The sequence below is a fragment of the Fringilla coelebs genome (assembly GCF_963513975.1).
Source record: "Fringilla coelebs genome assembly, chromosome: 3".
Lineage (NCBI taxonomy): Eukaryota > Metazoa > Chordata > Aves > Passeriformes > Fringillidae > Fringilla > Fringilla coelebs.
The window spans coordinates 46466268-46478788 of NC_140030.1; positions in this window are offsets into that span (position 1 = coordinate 46466268).

Sequence of the window (12521 nt, forward strand, 5' to 3'; positions counted from 1 at the left end):
TGAGCTCAATACATGTGTGATGCCCAGGCTTTGCTTCTGACTATTGCACTGGCAGAAGTGGGAGTGCTTAAGGTGTTTTTACTGTGTTCATCACCATGGTAGCAAAGTACCTGATATTTACTTTAGGCATAAATGAAACCTTTACAGGTTGAATTTCAATCTTTGCTGCCTGATTTGTGCCCAGAATGGAAATATGTGAAACAACCACTAAAGGTCCATTTTTTCAGATATTTTTTCTTCTTACCCTGCTTTCCTCTCAGTTTTGTGCTCATGAGTTAGTGCAGACTCAGCTAGACTTGTATAAAGGGGATGAGACTTTAAGAGTTTAATGAGACTTTGGTGCTGTGTTCTGTTTTTGGAACACATTGAAAAACCTAGGTTTTTTTAATTCTGCTTTTCTCTTTGGAAGCTGTTTCTCTGCCCTTTCAGCATAGTTGTTATAGAAGTATACACACGTTACCATGAACACAGCAAACTTGCTCACTCTAGTCATGTTTTTACACCCTACTTACGTTTTTAATACTTTTCTTGCTAGTTTTCTAATCAGCTGAAGTGTCACATCAGAACGGTGGTTTGTTATTTTCAATTGTCTTCTGCATCCTGGATGGAAGCTGTTGGGCAGCTTTGCTTTCCTTACAGGAGGGCTGAGCTGGAGCTGTGGCTGTGCAAATGCCACCCACGACATTCTTGCAGTGCTCATTTGATAAAAATTGTAGTGTGAAAAAGGAAGGGCTTTAAAAGTTTGGGTTCATTTTGCGGGCACATATTTATCATCAATGTATTTGCATGGCTCTCTCCACTCCCTTTTCTCCAATCTATAATCATGTGTTTGAGAAATTGATGATTCCATAAACTTCTTCAGATTTGCATTTCCCATCGTATCTTTCTGAAGTACAAATCACTAGGCTTTTGTCTGAAAGCTGTAGAAGAACCCTACTAGCAGTAGCTGTCTAGTACCCTACTAGCAATACTATCTTTTACAAGGTTTGAGTTGTAGAAGTAATAACAAAATACTATAAATTCATAAAAGCATGCCCATAGTTTAAAAGACTCTAATTTCCCATATTTTCCTAATTTGGAAGCTAATTTTGGTGCTTAATTTGGGTTTTAAAACTTGATTTCTTAGCAGTAATGCAGACCATCTAAAATCCTGCTACCTCTTAATGTAAAAAATGTAACAGTTGTTTAGTAGGAGCCCTCAAAGAGAAGCTGTTGCATCCTGGTGTGTTTTTTTTTTTTTTTTAATGCTGCTGGTTTGCTCCTTGTATGAAGAGGAGCTTTGGACAGGTTAGGGCTACTACACCTTCCAGCACCTGTATGGTTACTTAAAGCTTCAGGGGGTGAGAAGTCCTCGAGCATGGGAAATCAGTTAGGTGGGAGAACCCAGGTGCCTTTATTAGCCTTTTGCAGGTGGAATTTGTAGTGTCTAATGTCCCTCACCTGTGGCTGTTTGTGTGAGTACCTTGTTTGTGTGAATGCCCTTCTATGTATAGCTTTTTGTACTGGTAAAATACAGTGACATGGTGGACAGAATGTGTTAGATATGTGAAGCAAGGAGAAATTCTTATGGATACAGTGTAAGGATATTTAGGTTATGCTTTTTCATGCCAATCACTTTCAGGGTATGTTGTTAGCAAGGATTAAAATGTACTGTATTTCTGAGATACTTGGTAGCACTCAGAGTAGTGCCATTTTGGTGCGAGTTCTTGAGAGTGAAGTGGAAATGCTCTCTTGTTTTTCACAGCAGAAATGAGCTGCTCTGATCTCTGTGTGATGAGATAGGATGAAGCCAAGCTAACAAATGAGATCACCTGGTGCCCTTTGGAGAAGTTTCAGCCTTCTGTGAAGCACTGATAAAGCCACAGGGCTGGTGGCTGGTGCAATTTCAGGAGTTCAGCAGGTACAACCACACATCTGCTCCATAGGCAATGGCTGCATTCCCAGTATATGATTTAACTCAAGGTGAATGGTGATAGGAGGGCTAAATATAACCTTTCTAGTGGAATGCTCCTACTTCCCAGAGTCTTTCAAAGTGTAGGGAAATTCGTCTGTAGCTGCGTGCAGGAGGAACAGAACACGCAGTACTTAGAAGGCAGCTGATGAAAGGGGCTTGCTCTACCTCAATTGCTCCTTGCTTCCAGAGTTCACCAGGCTCTGAAAACACCTAAACATGGCCCCAGGGGTTGCCTGGCATAGGCAAGGCATAACAGGCATGTTCATCCCTTTCCTCTGTCTTTCATCTTCCCACCTCCCAACACAGGAGTCAGCTTTATTTATGGGTTGAGTCTAGTAATAGCTCTGGTTTGAAGCAAATACATGTGGGCAAAGCTTGGCTCCTGAGGCTGTGCCTGGGCAGGAAGGTGAAGCTGCAAACAGGCAGTCAAGCCCACACTCTCTTCAGTCTAGCTGGCACGATGGCCAGGGCAAGGAGGGTACAATTTGTGCCTTCTGTAGACCCTTGGTCTCTGTGCTGATGTTGCCCAGCTGTGCTGCTCATGGCTTTACTGCTACTGTTAACCAGGCTCCTGTCATTATAAGGAACTGATGGTACACATATAATATGCAGCCTACCTGCAGTTTAAGGTTTCTTGGCTCTTTTTAGGTATGGTGGAATTATAAAAAGTAGGAAGAGAGGTGGATACAGAGCACTGAAACTTGCTAGGTTCTTCGGTTTCCCACATTTTTGGGAATCTGTCCTTTTGGGTGCACATAATCACAGCTTTAGCTCTGGGTTAGTATAATGTGACAGACTGAGCAATGAAAGGTGTGTGTTTGAAAAGGGCATATGAACTCTCTTCTCCTTCCTGGATTTGGTAGGTTTGAGCTTATCTTTACAGTTCCTTAGCAACCTTATTTATTTTCAGTAAGTGCTTTCTGAGTTTGATTGTGAGGGTTTCCCTCCACCACTGGCTGGGTTGCAGCTGGCGGGGGTTAAAAAAGAGCATGAAAAGAGGACATGGCAGACACATCGAGTGTCACACTGACTGCTGGTTCCTTCAGCCAGGGGAAAAAAGGCTTATTCTTGGTGCTATCAAATATGAGGAAGCAGGGTAAGGAGACTAGAGCAGAACTCTGTTAGAGACATTTTCATTATTAAAGAGAAGAAAGTGGAAAATGTTAGCTGTGCATAATATATATAACATAGCCATGCATAATACATGTTAACATGTGTATTACACATGGTGCAGAGAGTTCTCCCCTGTCCCCCAGTGCAATTTATCTTCTCCCTTTGAACTTTGCTAAAGTGCCTCTAGCAGCACTGACACATCCCAGATGCAATCCAAAAACATAGCTGAGAAATGGGTCAGTTGCATCAGAAGTCAGGATTCCTAAAAATGTACAAGGAAAAGAGACATGAGGCTTCTGAATGTGAAGTCTGTGTGGGATTGCCTTTCTAAATGGATGAATGTTCCAAGTTAGCAATATGACTAACACTATATAGGAAGAACAGCTTTGCTGTCACACATCTATACAGAACATAGTGAAAAATCTGTAGGTAATCTGGGATTAAAATTTGTCCTAAATAACATGGGCATCATCGAGCAATCAGTGAACACAGCAGATGTTCTCTGATCAAGACATTTCTAAGATGTCTCTTCTTCATTTCTTGTTTCGTTTGACTTTTGGTGATATTTTGTTTACTTGAACTTCCCCCTCACCCTGCTTCTCTAAGATAAACACAAAATAATTCAGGGGAAGTACACACAAAGTTTTTAGTAGAATTTAACAGGGAGTATGCATGGTTAATGACAAAATCTCATTGTCTTCCAACTTTCCCCCTTGATAATCCCATAATTCTTTCTGTGATGCAAAACAGCACCTACGAAATCTGGATTTCTCACTCCATCCATGATCCTGAAGTAAGCCCATATGGGCCCTCTCTTCTATTTTGATTGTTGCAATTTGTTCCTCTTGACTCCTTTCACCCTCACAGCCTCCAAAACAAACATGACAGATCTACAGTGCCCTTTTTTCCACTGTTTGCCTTCTTCCACTGGCAAGAAGTTGGGTTTCTTGTCTTGTATTGTTAATGCATAATAAATTGTATTTTCCACATATTCAGTGCTGCAATGCAAAATAAGGTGAACTTCAGAATTCAAGTTTCTCTCCCTGTTTCCCAACATTTAGATGTATTCCCTGGAGAAGGCAGTTCTCAGCAGGCATGCAGTGAAAAGGCTGTCACTTAAGGCAGAGCTCTATGATCAATTCCAAGGCTGCTTTAGGTACTGGCATTTTTTCTTCCCCTTTTAAATGCACAAAATTAAACCACTGATCTCTGCAGTTGGCCTCTAGGCAGGAGAATTACTGATGCTGCTGTATGTCCTGGAATTATTGCTGCAGCAGCAACTATCTGTGTTAGCTGTAGATAGGCACGTTGGGGCCCAGGATCTGTCTGTTGCCAAAAGATAGTTTAAACCCCTTTTCCCTCTGCACTTGTTTTTCAGATAAATGCACGTTTCTTGAACTAAGTCAGGCTCCCTGTTTTCCTGATCCAAAGAAGTCCATGAGTGGTTGCATCTTTTCAGCTTTGACTGCAATTTGCTAATGTTTCTCTCCAATGGCAGCCGAGCTCCTTGGCCTGGAAGTTGCTCTCCTCTGGAGGAAGGTGAGGGAGGAAGTGAGGAGGAGGAAAATTCAGGCAAAATGTCTCCCCTCTTCCCTGGTGTGTCATGTTCTCGTGTGTGACAGAAACTAGTCTCCCAAATGCCTTTCTTCTCTGAACATACTTGAAATACCTAAGGACTTCCAGGATATTGTAGGGGAAATGGTGGTAGGACTCGAATGTATTCTGTAGCTGATTGGTGAGGAGTTTCTCTTTGTATTTCAAATGCTCACCTCTTCAGGGCTGTGCAGAAAGACTCACTTGAAGAAAGCTTCAGAGACCTGGTAATTGCTGGGGACTTCTCTCTTTCCTTCCAGAGAGAGAGGGATACCCACCCTTCCTGCCATTAGCCCTCTCCAGTTTCTCAGAGGCAGTAGGTCACACATAACAATATTTCTTTAAAAAACCAAACAAACCCACAAACCAAACACTTTATAGATAACACCATGGGGGGAGTGCAGCAGCAGTGCTGACATATGGAGTTAGGAAGGTGCAGCTGTTTGTGGGACTGGCAGTCAGGTCAGGGAATTGAATTCACTTGAAAAGGCAGGTGGGGGAGAAGGAAGGGGCTGTGCTTTGCTTTGAAGCCCGGACCAGCTCCCTGCTCTGGCTCACAGCACAACTGGCTGTGCACTGCTGCCCTGGGGAGGCAGCAAAAGGCTGGGGGTGGGAGGGGAGACGTAGGGGAACTCCTGCCACTTGAGTTGCTACTTACAGCAGTATCTGCAAGACAGTGCCCAAGTCTGAGAATTACTACAGTTCTGAGTTTGCTCTTGAAGAAACGAATGGGGTTTGAGACTTGTATTTGCCAGAAAGCCTCATGACAGCTTTCCCTGTGACGGTCTCTTTTAACGCCCTTCCACCGATGTGATAGCAAAGGTTAAGCAAACGGATTTGCTTTGGGAACAAAGATAAAATGTGGAAGTCATGAATTCCTTGTTGGTGTGGTCTCTGTTGGTGGTTTCCATGTACCTCCCTGTGGCTGAAGCCTTTGCTGTGTCTGCTGTGGTGGAGCTGGCACAGCTGTCAGCGTCACTTGCTTGGGGAAAAGTTGACTCAAGTGGAATCACGGATGGTTCTTCATTTTCTTTGCAAAAATACCCTCCCAGAAATGCTGAGCTTTTTCAACAAAAACCAACACCAGTTGTAAGAAAGATACTAGGTCATCTCGTGACATTTTTAGCAAAACATGAAGAAATCAGTCCAGACTGGTTTTAAGGCAGCCTTCAAAATAATATTCAGGAAACTTCTGCTGATCAGGAGTAACCTTCTGACAAATCTCCCTGTGTGGTTTCTGGTTTAACTGGAAATGTTTTCTCCATTATGAAGATTTCTCAACATACATCTTTTCCCTCTGTGCTATGGAACCATGCTATGAACATGATTTTTTGAGCTGCAGTTAAGTGATTTTGTTTAATGAACTTGAATAAAAGATTAAGTTGGGCTTGTTCTAGTCTGAGCATGATTAGAAAGACTTAATGTGTGTTTAGCTTGGAAAGTTAATGCTACATCTTAGCATGAGCCTCAAGTTTTTGATGGCAGATTTAGTTATTTTCTCCAGCCATGAAAAATATTTCAAATTTCATTTACATTTTGTTATCTATGTTACAGTTTTCACTATGAAATAGCTGTTTAGGTTCTTAGTTACTTTTCTTTCAATTCCTGGAAGGAAATCTATTCTGTGGCCTGTGTGGTTAAGTGACTGAAAGGTTTTAAGCATGTGTAGACAAAGCTGTCTGTGTTAGGGAAAGAGTATAGTTAAAGGAATATTATGAAAAAGTGAAAGGTGAAATTCTTTTTCAGCTGTGAGCTGTGTAGGACACAATAAACCTACCCTAAAGAGGATCTCATGCATGACATTCTGTCAAAGGTAATTCTTGTTCCTTTAGGGACTCATGCTTGTGGCAGGAGATTTATGCAACCTGACTGGTATGCTTGGAGAAAAAGATGTATTAAATGCTAGCAGAGAAGAAGGAAAAAGCTTGTCAGAACTTGTGGTTTATGAAAATGGTGCCAACATTTGGTCAGAGCCAGCTTTACTGGGGTTGTAATCAATTCTGGGAGCTGAGTTTACAGGGAAGTTTTGCTGTTCTAATAAAAGGTAGAACAGGATGAACTTTTCAACCTAGTAGGTAAAGAACTAGGGGCCCAATCCGTCAGCAAAACAAGTTAGTGTTAAGAAGGAACAGCCAAATTATTAAGAGAAGGCAATAGAAGTGTTATCTTACGATAAAAGCCAGAGGACTGAAATCAGAAACGATCTGATTTTCTATGTCCACTCTTGGACACTGAACCAGACACTTGGAGCCTTGCTCAGAGACTGAACATGGCTTTCCTGAATGGTGGCAGCTTCTACTTATAAAACAAACAGGCTTTAAGACCTTGTCCTTCAAGTTCTCCTGTTTACTTGCAACCATGCATTGCAGAAGAGTGTTGAACAGAGTCTGTCCTGGAGAACCCTGCCCCTTGTTTTCCCCAGGCTGAGGGAAACCCTTAATGAGAACAGGCATTCCTCTTTGTTTGGGAATGTTACTCCTCCTTTGTGTTTTGTACATGCCAAGAAGTACTTGTGTGATTAAGGTGGTTTGTTGTTTTAGATCGATAGTTTGGGTGTGGGATACATCCAGCTTCCATGGGCCAGAATATCTCAGTGAGCTCACTGCTGCTCTCACTTCCTGCTGAGGGAGAGATCTCAAAGAGATCACTAAGGTTTAGAAGTTGTGTGAATAAAGATATCTCCAAGATGAATGTGTTCAAGTGACAGGAACCTTCCTTTTCCAAACAAACACACTGGTGTTTCATAGTCGGTCCATGAGAAAAATAAGCTGTTGGAAAAATGGAATTTCACAGAATGACAGTATTTGCAGACTTTTTGTTGATCCAAGTCAGAATAAAAGGGCCAAATTTCCCATTATATGAAAACTCTGGGGAAAGGAGAAAGTTGATTTGTCACCATCGAAACATTCGTACCTTTGTGTTCTGTATAACATTGCCAATAATGCAAATATCAATTATACCCAGTCTGAATCTCCCCTGGCACAACTTGAGGCCATTTTTCTTGTCCCTGTTGCTCTTTCATTGGAAAAGACAGTTGTTTTGTGATTATGCAATGAAGAAAAATAGGTGGCACATAAAAGGATGCAATTTTTTAAGACAGGCACTTAAGCTATGGAACTCCTGTTGGAAAATATGAGTGATAGAAAGATCTCCATTTATCATAATTCCACTAAGGCTGGGGAATACTAAGAGAAGTTACTTCTTTACAAACCAGCTGTGCAGTGGAATGGTCTGTGCCTGCGTGAAGAGTTAGGGGAAAAGGAGGAAGACTTGGTGGAATAGAATACTTGAGGAAGGATGGGAAAGAAGATGAAAAGTGTGAGGGGTTCTGGACTGAAAGAAGGAGGAGAAATGTTTTGACTCTGAGAGCTGGGGAGGTGGCTTGTGAAAGGAGTTTGGAGATAGAAGGGCTTGGGGCATAAAAAGTCACAGCTATGAAAAAGCAGGTGAGAGAAGAGAGTCAGGAGATGACAGCGCTGTGCTATACAGGATTTTGAATGAGAATGGGCAGGGATTACCATGGTGCCTCCCTGCTGCCTCTAAGCAGCTCTTATCTGGAAACAGAAATTTACAGAGACTTAGCCTTCCTCTCCCAGCAGCAAGGGTTTTGTCACCCTACATTCTTTTTTGGTCACTCAAAAGTATAAAAATGAAAGTGTAGTTTCCAAATGAAAACAAAACTATTTTACTATCTATTTTAAAATCAATACTTCAGCATCATGGATCCCCCAAAGTCATCTACTCCTCTACAGTTTCTCCCCTCCTTGTCCAGCCTGAGCTGGAGAAGTATGCACATACTTCTGTGCCACGGGCAGGCTCAGCTGACAGTGGCACCGTCTCCTTTGCTCAAATCCATTTCCAAATTTAGTCAGGGAGATGTAGTAATAAATTGTGGACAAAGCCCATTCCCGGCTTGGCCAGCAGATGGCAATTCCTGCTTTGTAAGACATCACAGAAAGAGGAGTTTGCTGTAGCCGAGTCTCCGTAACACTTCATTGAGCATAAAAACACCTCTGGAAATTGCGTTCAGGTTTCCTGTCAGTTACTACCAAATCAGATACCAGAGCTGCTCAGTGTGGGAAATCAGCGTTGTCGTGCATTAAGGAGGAAAGAGCACTGTTCTGTTCACCCAGCAGTTAACTCTGTTTTGCTGTTCCAACAAGCAGCACAGGAACTTTTGGTCCCGTTTTAATGGTATTGCAGGATCTACATTGCTCTGGGGACGTTTTCTGTCACATGAAATGTCCCTGGCGTGCATTGACACTGAAAGCTGAAATTAAAGCTAATACAAAAGGGTGTTTCCTGCTGTTACAAATCTGTGGGAAATCACCCGTTTCATTTCAGAAGGAAAAAAAAACCCCAAAACCAGCATGCAGGTGTAGATAAAATATGTATTAAATTACAGACTTCTGGAGGAGGTTCACAGAGAAGATTGCTGCAGAGAAATCAATGTAAACTTGAGTTAGGTTCTTTGCTGTAAAAGGGAAAAGTTTCAGAAATGATGTAAAAAGCCAGCAAAACAGCACAATGATTAATGGGCAAATACATGGATATTTTCCTTTTCCTTGCCTGAATTTCTGTTTCATTTTCACACTGAAATGGTTCTGCAGGGCTAACTACGCTGTGGTATTTAGGAAATGTTGTGAGTTTTATGTCTCAGGATTGGTAACTCCCAATGTAGGGAGGAAGAAGGGTTAAGAAGGGGGTCCAAGCTGACATTACAGATATGACTGCGCCAGAAGGGGGTAGTGTGGGGGGGGAAAAATTCCTCAAGTAATTTCTGGTGACCTTTTTGCCTAAAGAAACATAAATAGGATATGAAGCAAGCTTTATCTAGCTTTACGTGGCTCAAAGTTTAGTTGTCCTGACGTAAGCCTGAGGGATGAAGGGAGGAAAAAAGCAAAATTATTGGAAGAGGTACTAGGGGTCCTGCCAAGAAGCCAGGTTTACTTTTAAGCACTCAGTGTTTGAAACTGATCGAAATACTGTGTTTTGCTTTCCAGTTTTACTGATACCATCAAAATATAATGAGAGAATTCATTCCTAAACTGAGAGTGTGAGTAACAGTTTTTAACTCAAGGTCTTTTACCAAGCTACTGTACACAGACCAGAAGTGTGCAAAGCCTGCCATTGTGCTTCTGTCATTAGTGGCCTGTGCTCTGTCACACCCTGAGTTACAAGCCTTCTCACTGTCAGAAAAGAAAGTGTTTTCTTGAGTGAGGGAGAGTCTGGGCCTCTAGAAACAAGCCAGTTGAAGCAGAAGTCTGGAGGGACTGTCTGCCCTCAGGCTCCAAAGGAAGGCCAGGACTTGATGCTGTTGGTGGACAGTTCAGACAGACTACAAAGACTGTGTTCAAATATTTGTTTAATAAACAAACAAACCTGTAATGTTAATGGGTAAGAAATTCTTGCTCTAAGCCTGTGCTCATTGCTTTAACAATAAACTTGTTTCTGAAAACTGTTGTTAGGAAACCATGTTATTAGGAAAGAGCAGGAGGAATTCATACAGGTAATTAGGAGGGTTGGTTTTGGGGTAGGAGAGAGAAGAGGCTCATGGTGGTGAAAATGGAGTTATACATGGGTCTGCACCTGGCAATCTGCTTGAGAAATCCAGACTTAGGGACACTGTGTCTCTCTCCATCAGCAAAGCTTTGGAATATGGGAGATGGAGTTTGGATACAACCCGACTAAGCTGATGTCTAACCGGAGAACAGACATCAAGCCTCATCAAGCCTCCTTCGGCAACTAGTGCTTCCAGTTAATATCTTCTCACAGATTATTCTCCTAAAGGAGAGTGACAGCTCATCTTTACAATAAGCACACATCTTGACTAGAAAAAATCTGAAGTCTAGCTCTCTCACACTGATCCTGCACATCAGGGAAAGCAAAATGGGAAAAGTTCCACTCAAATCCCTTTGGAGGTTACCTTACAGTATCAGTCCTACTGAGCAAGTTGAAGTCAAACATAAGGTTGGGGCTTTTTGTAGGTGTCTGTAGTTCCAGGCTATGCTTGGATTCATTGCAGAAATGAAAACCTCCTTTTTCCAGACGATAGTCCTGCAAATTCATACTGAAACCAAAAAATACTGTGTACTTTGGCAGAGCCATTACCAGCCATAAAGATCTGGCAACTGCAGCCTGTGTAACAATCTTGCTAATTGTATTTAAATTGGAGTGGATCAACCCTTCTAACGCTGAATAAAAAACTTTATTTTTTCCCAAGGAGAAAAGCAGATAGGAGGTTGGATGTACAGGTGAGCAGGGTTTTAACAAGTGTTTCTGCAATGAGATTTGACACCAGGTTAACTATTCCCATTTGCTATGTGGGTGCAAGTTATTAGACTGCATAAAGTAAAAGATGGTATAAAGTTAAAGCTCTGTAGTAACCCCATAATAATTACATAAATACAACTTACAGGACTGTTTTTACTACATAATCATTCATATATACACAGTTTTATGTGAGAATAATTACTTTCTTTCTTGTTCAACTTTTTCCACATGTCCTTGGAATATTAAGCTAACTCATGACAAACAAGGTCCTCTTGTATATATGGATATGTAATGGTATATATAAGAAAGGCTTGGTAGTACTTTAACTTCCTGCTTTTCTACTGACTGGTGGCAGCACATCAAATATCCTGCAGAAATGCAATTAGAAAAATGTCTTAAGATCAAAGTTATAATGTCTGGGAACAAAGTAGGTCATTAAAGGTCAGCAAACAGTCTTTCTGTAAAACTAAGGGTCCCAGGTTATTTTTAAGATCAGCTCCTTATGTCGGGGTGGCTTTCTTAGTGGGAATATAAGGCACATTTTGATAATACAGAAACCTGAGATGACTTAAAGATTAATGGTGTTATTCTTCATAGCAAATTTACCTCAAATAGAAGAATTGTACATAATTTAGTACAGAGTGTTCATGTCCAGTCAGTAGCAATATAGGTCTTATTAATTGTAAAATCCTGTTAGTACACAGAAGTATCCTTCAGTAAATTCCAGCAAAGTGAATTCTGGAATGACGATAGCACTGCCTGTGCACAGTCATAAATCAGATTTCTAGGTGTCTGGGAATTATTAATGTGGTTTAAGTGGCTTGGGTTTGTATTGTCTTATTGCTTATTTGGCCCAATTTGAACATGCAAGCTTTCCCTCAGAGGTTGGTTCTCTGTGTACTGTATTATTCAAACAGTTGGCAACTTCTTAAAGGTTTAGATGTTACTTGAAGAGCTTACAGGAGTTGAAGGCTTTTAGTAAAATAATTAGGTAGAGTGTCATTTCATTTTAAATATTACTATCCCAGGGAGTTTAAATTAGATGACCTTGATTTCACCCTGATGAGAGAAGGAGGGAAGTGTTTTCTTCATAGTGTTTCTAACTAAAATATAAGACACAAACAGACATGTAAATGGTTAGACCTTTTATATACTGAATAATTCTGCCTGAAAATGAATACTGCATCTGTTATGTCACAGTGCTGTGATCTGAAGCTTCTGTAATGCAAAATCTTTACATAGTCTTTATTTTAAATAATTGGGAAGATTGACATGATGACAAAGAAAACTGACTATTAATTTTATCTGTCTTAGGGAATGCATCTAGGATTCGCAGAGAGGAATCCTAGCCTATGTGCATCTCTTGAGTTACGAAAAATTCTGTTTCAGAGGGAGGACAAAGAGCACCTGGGAGCCACTGAACCTGAACGATTCACATCGGGCTTTCAAAGAAATGCTGCACTGTGAGTGACCAGCCATAAGGTAACCTCGTACTCCTCATGGGGGTGAGGCTGGCCAGGGGCTGCACATTGTCTTGCTCAGCCTAAGTAACAGGGAGGGCAATTTAGGATTCCTTAATGAAATTGGT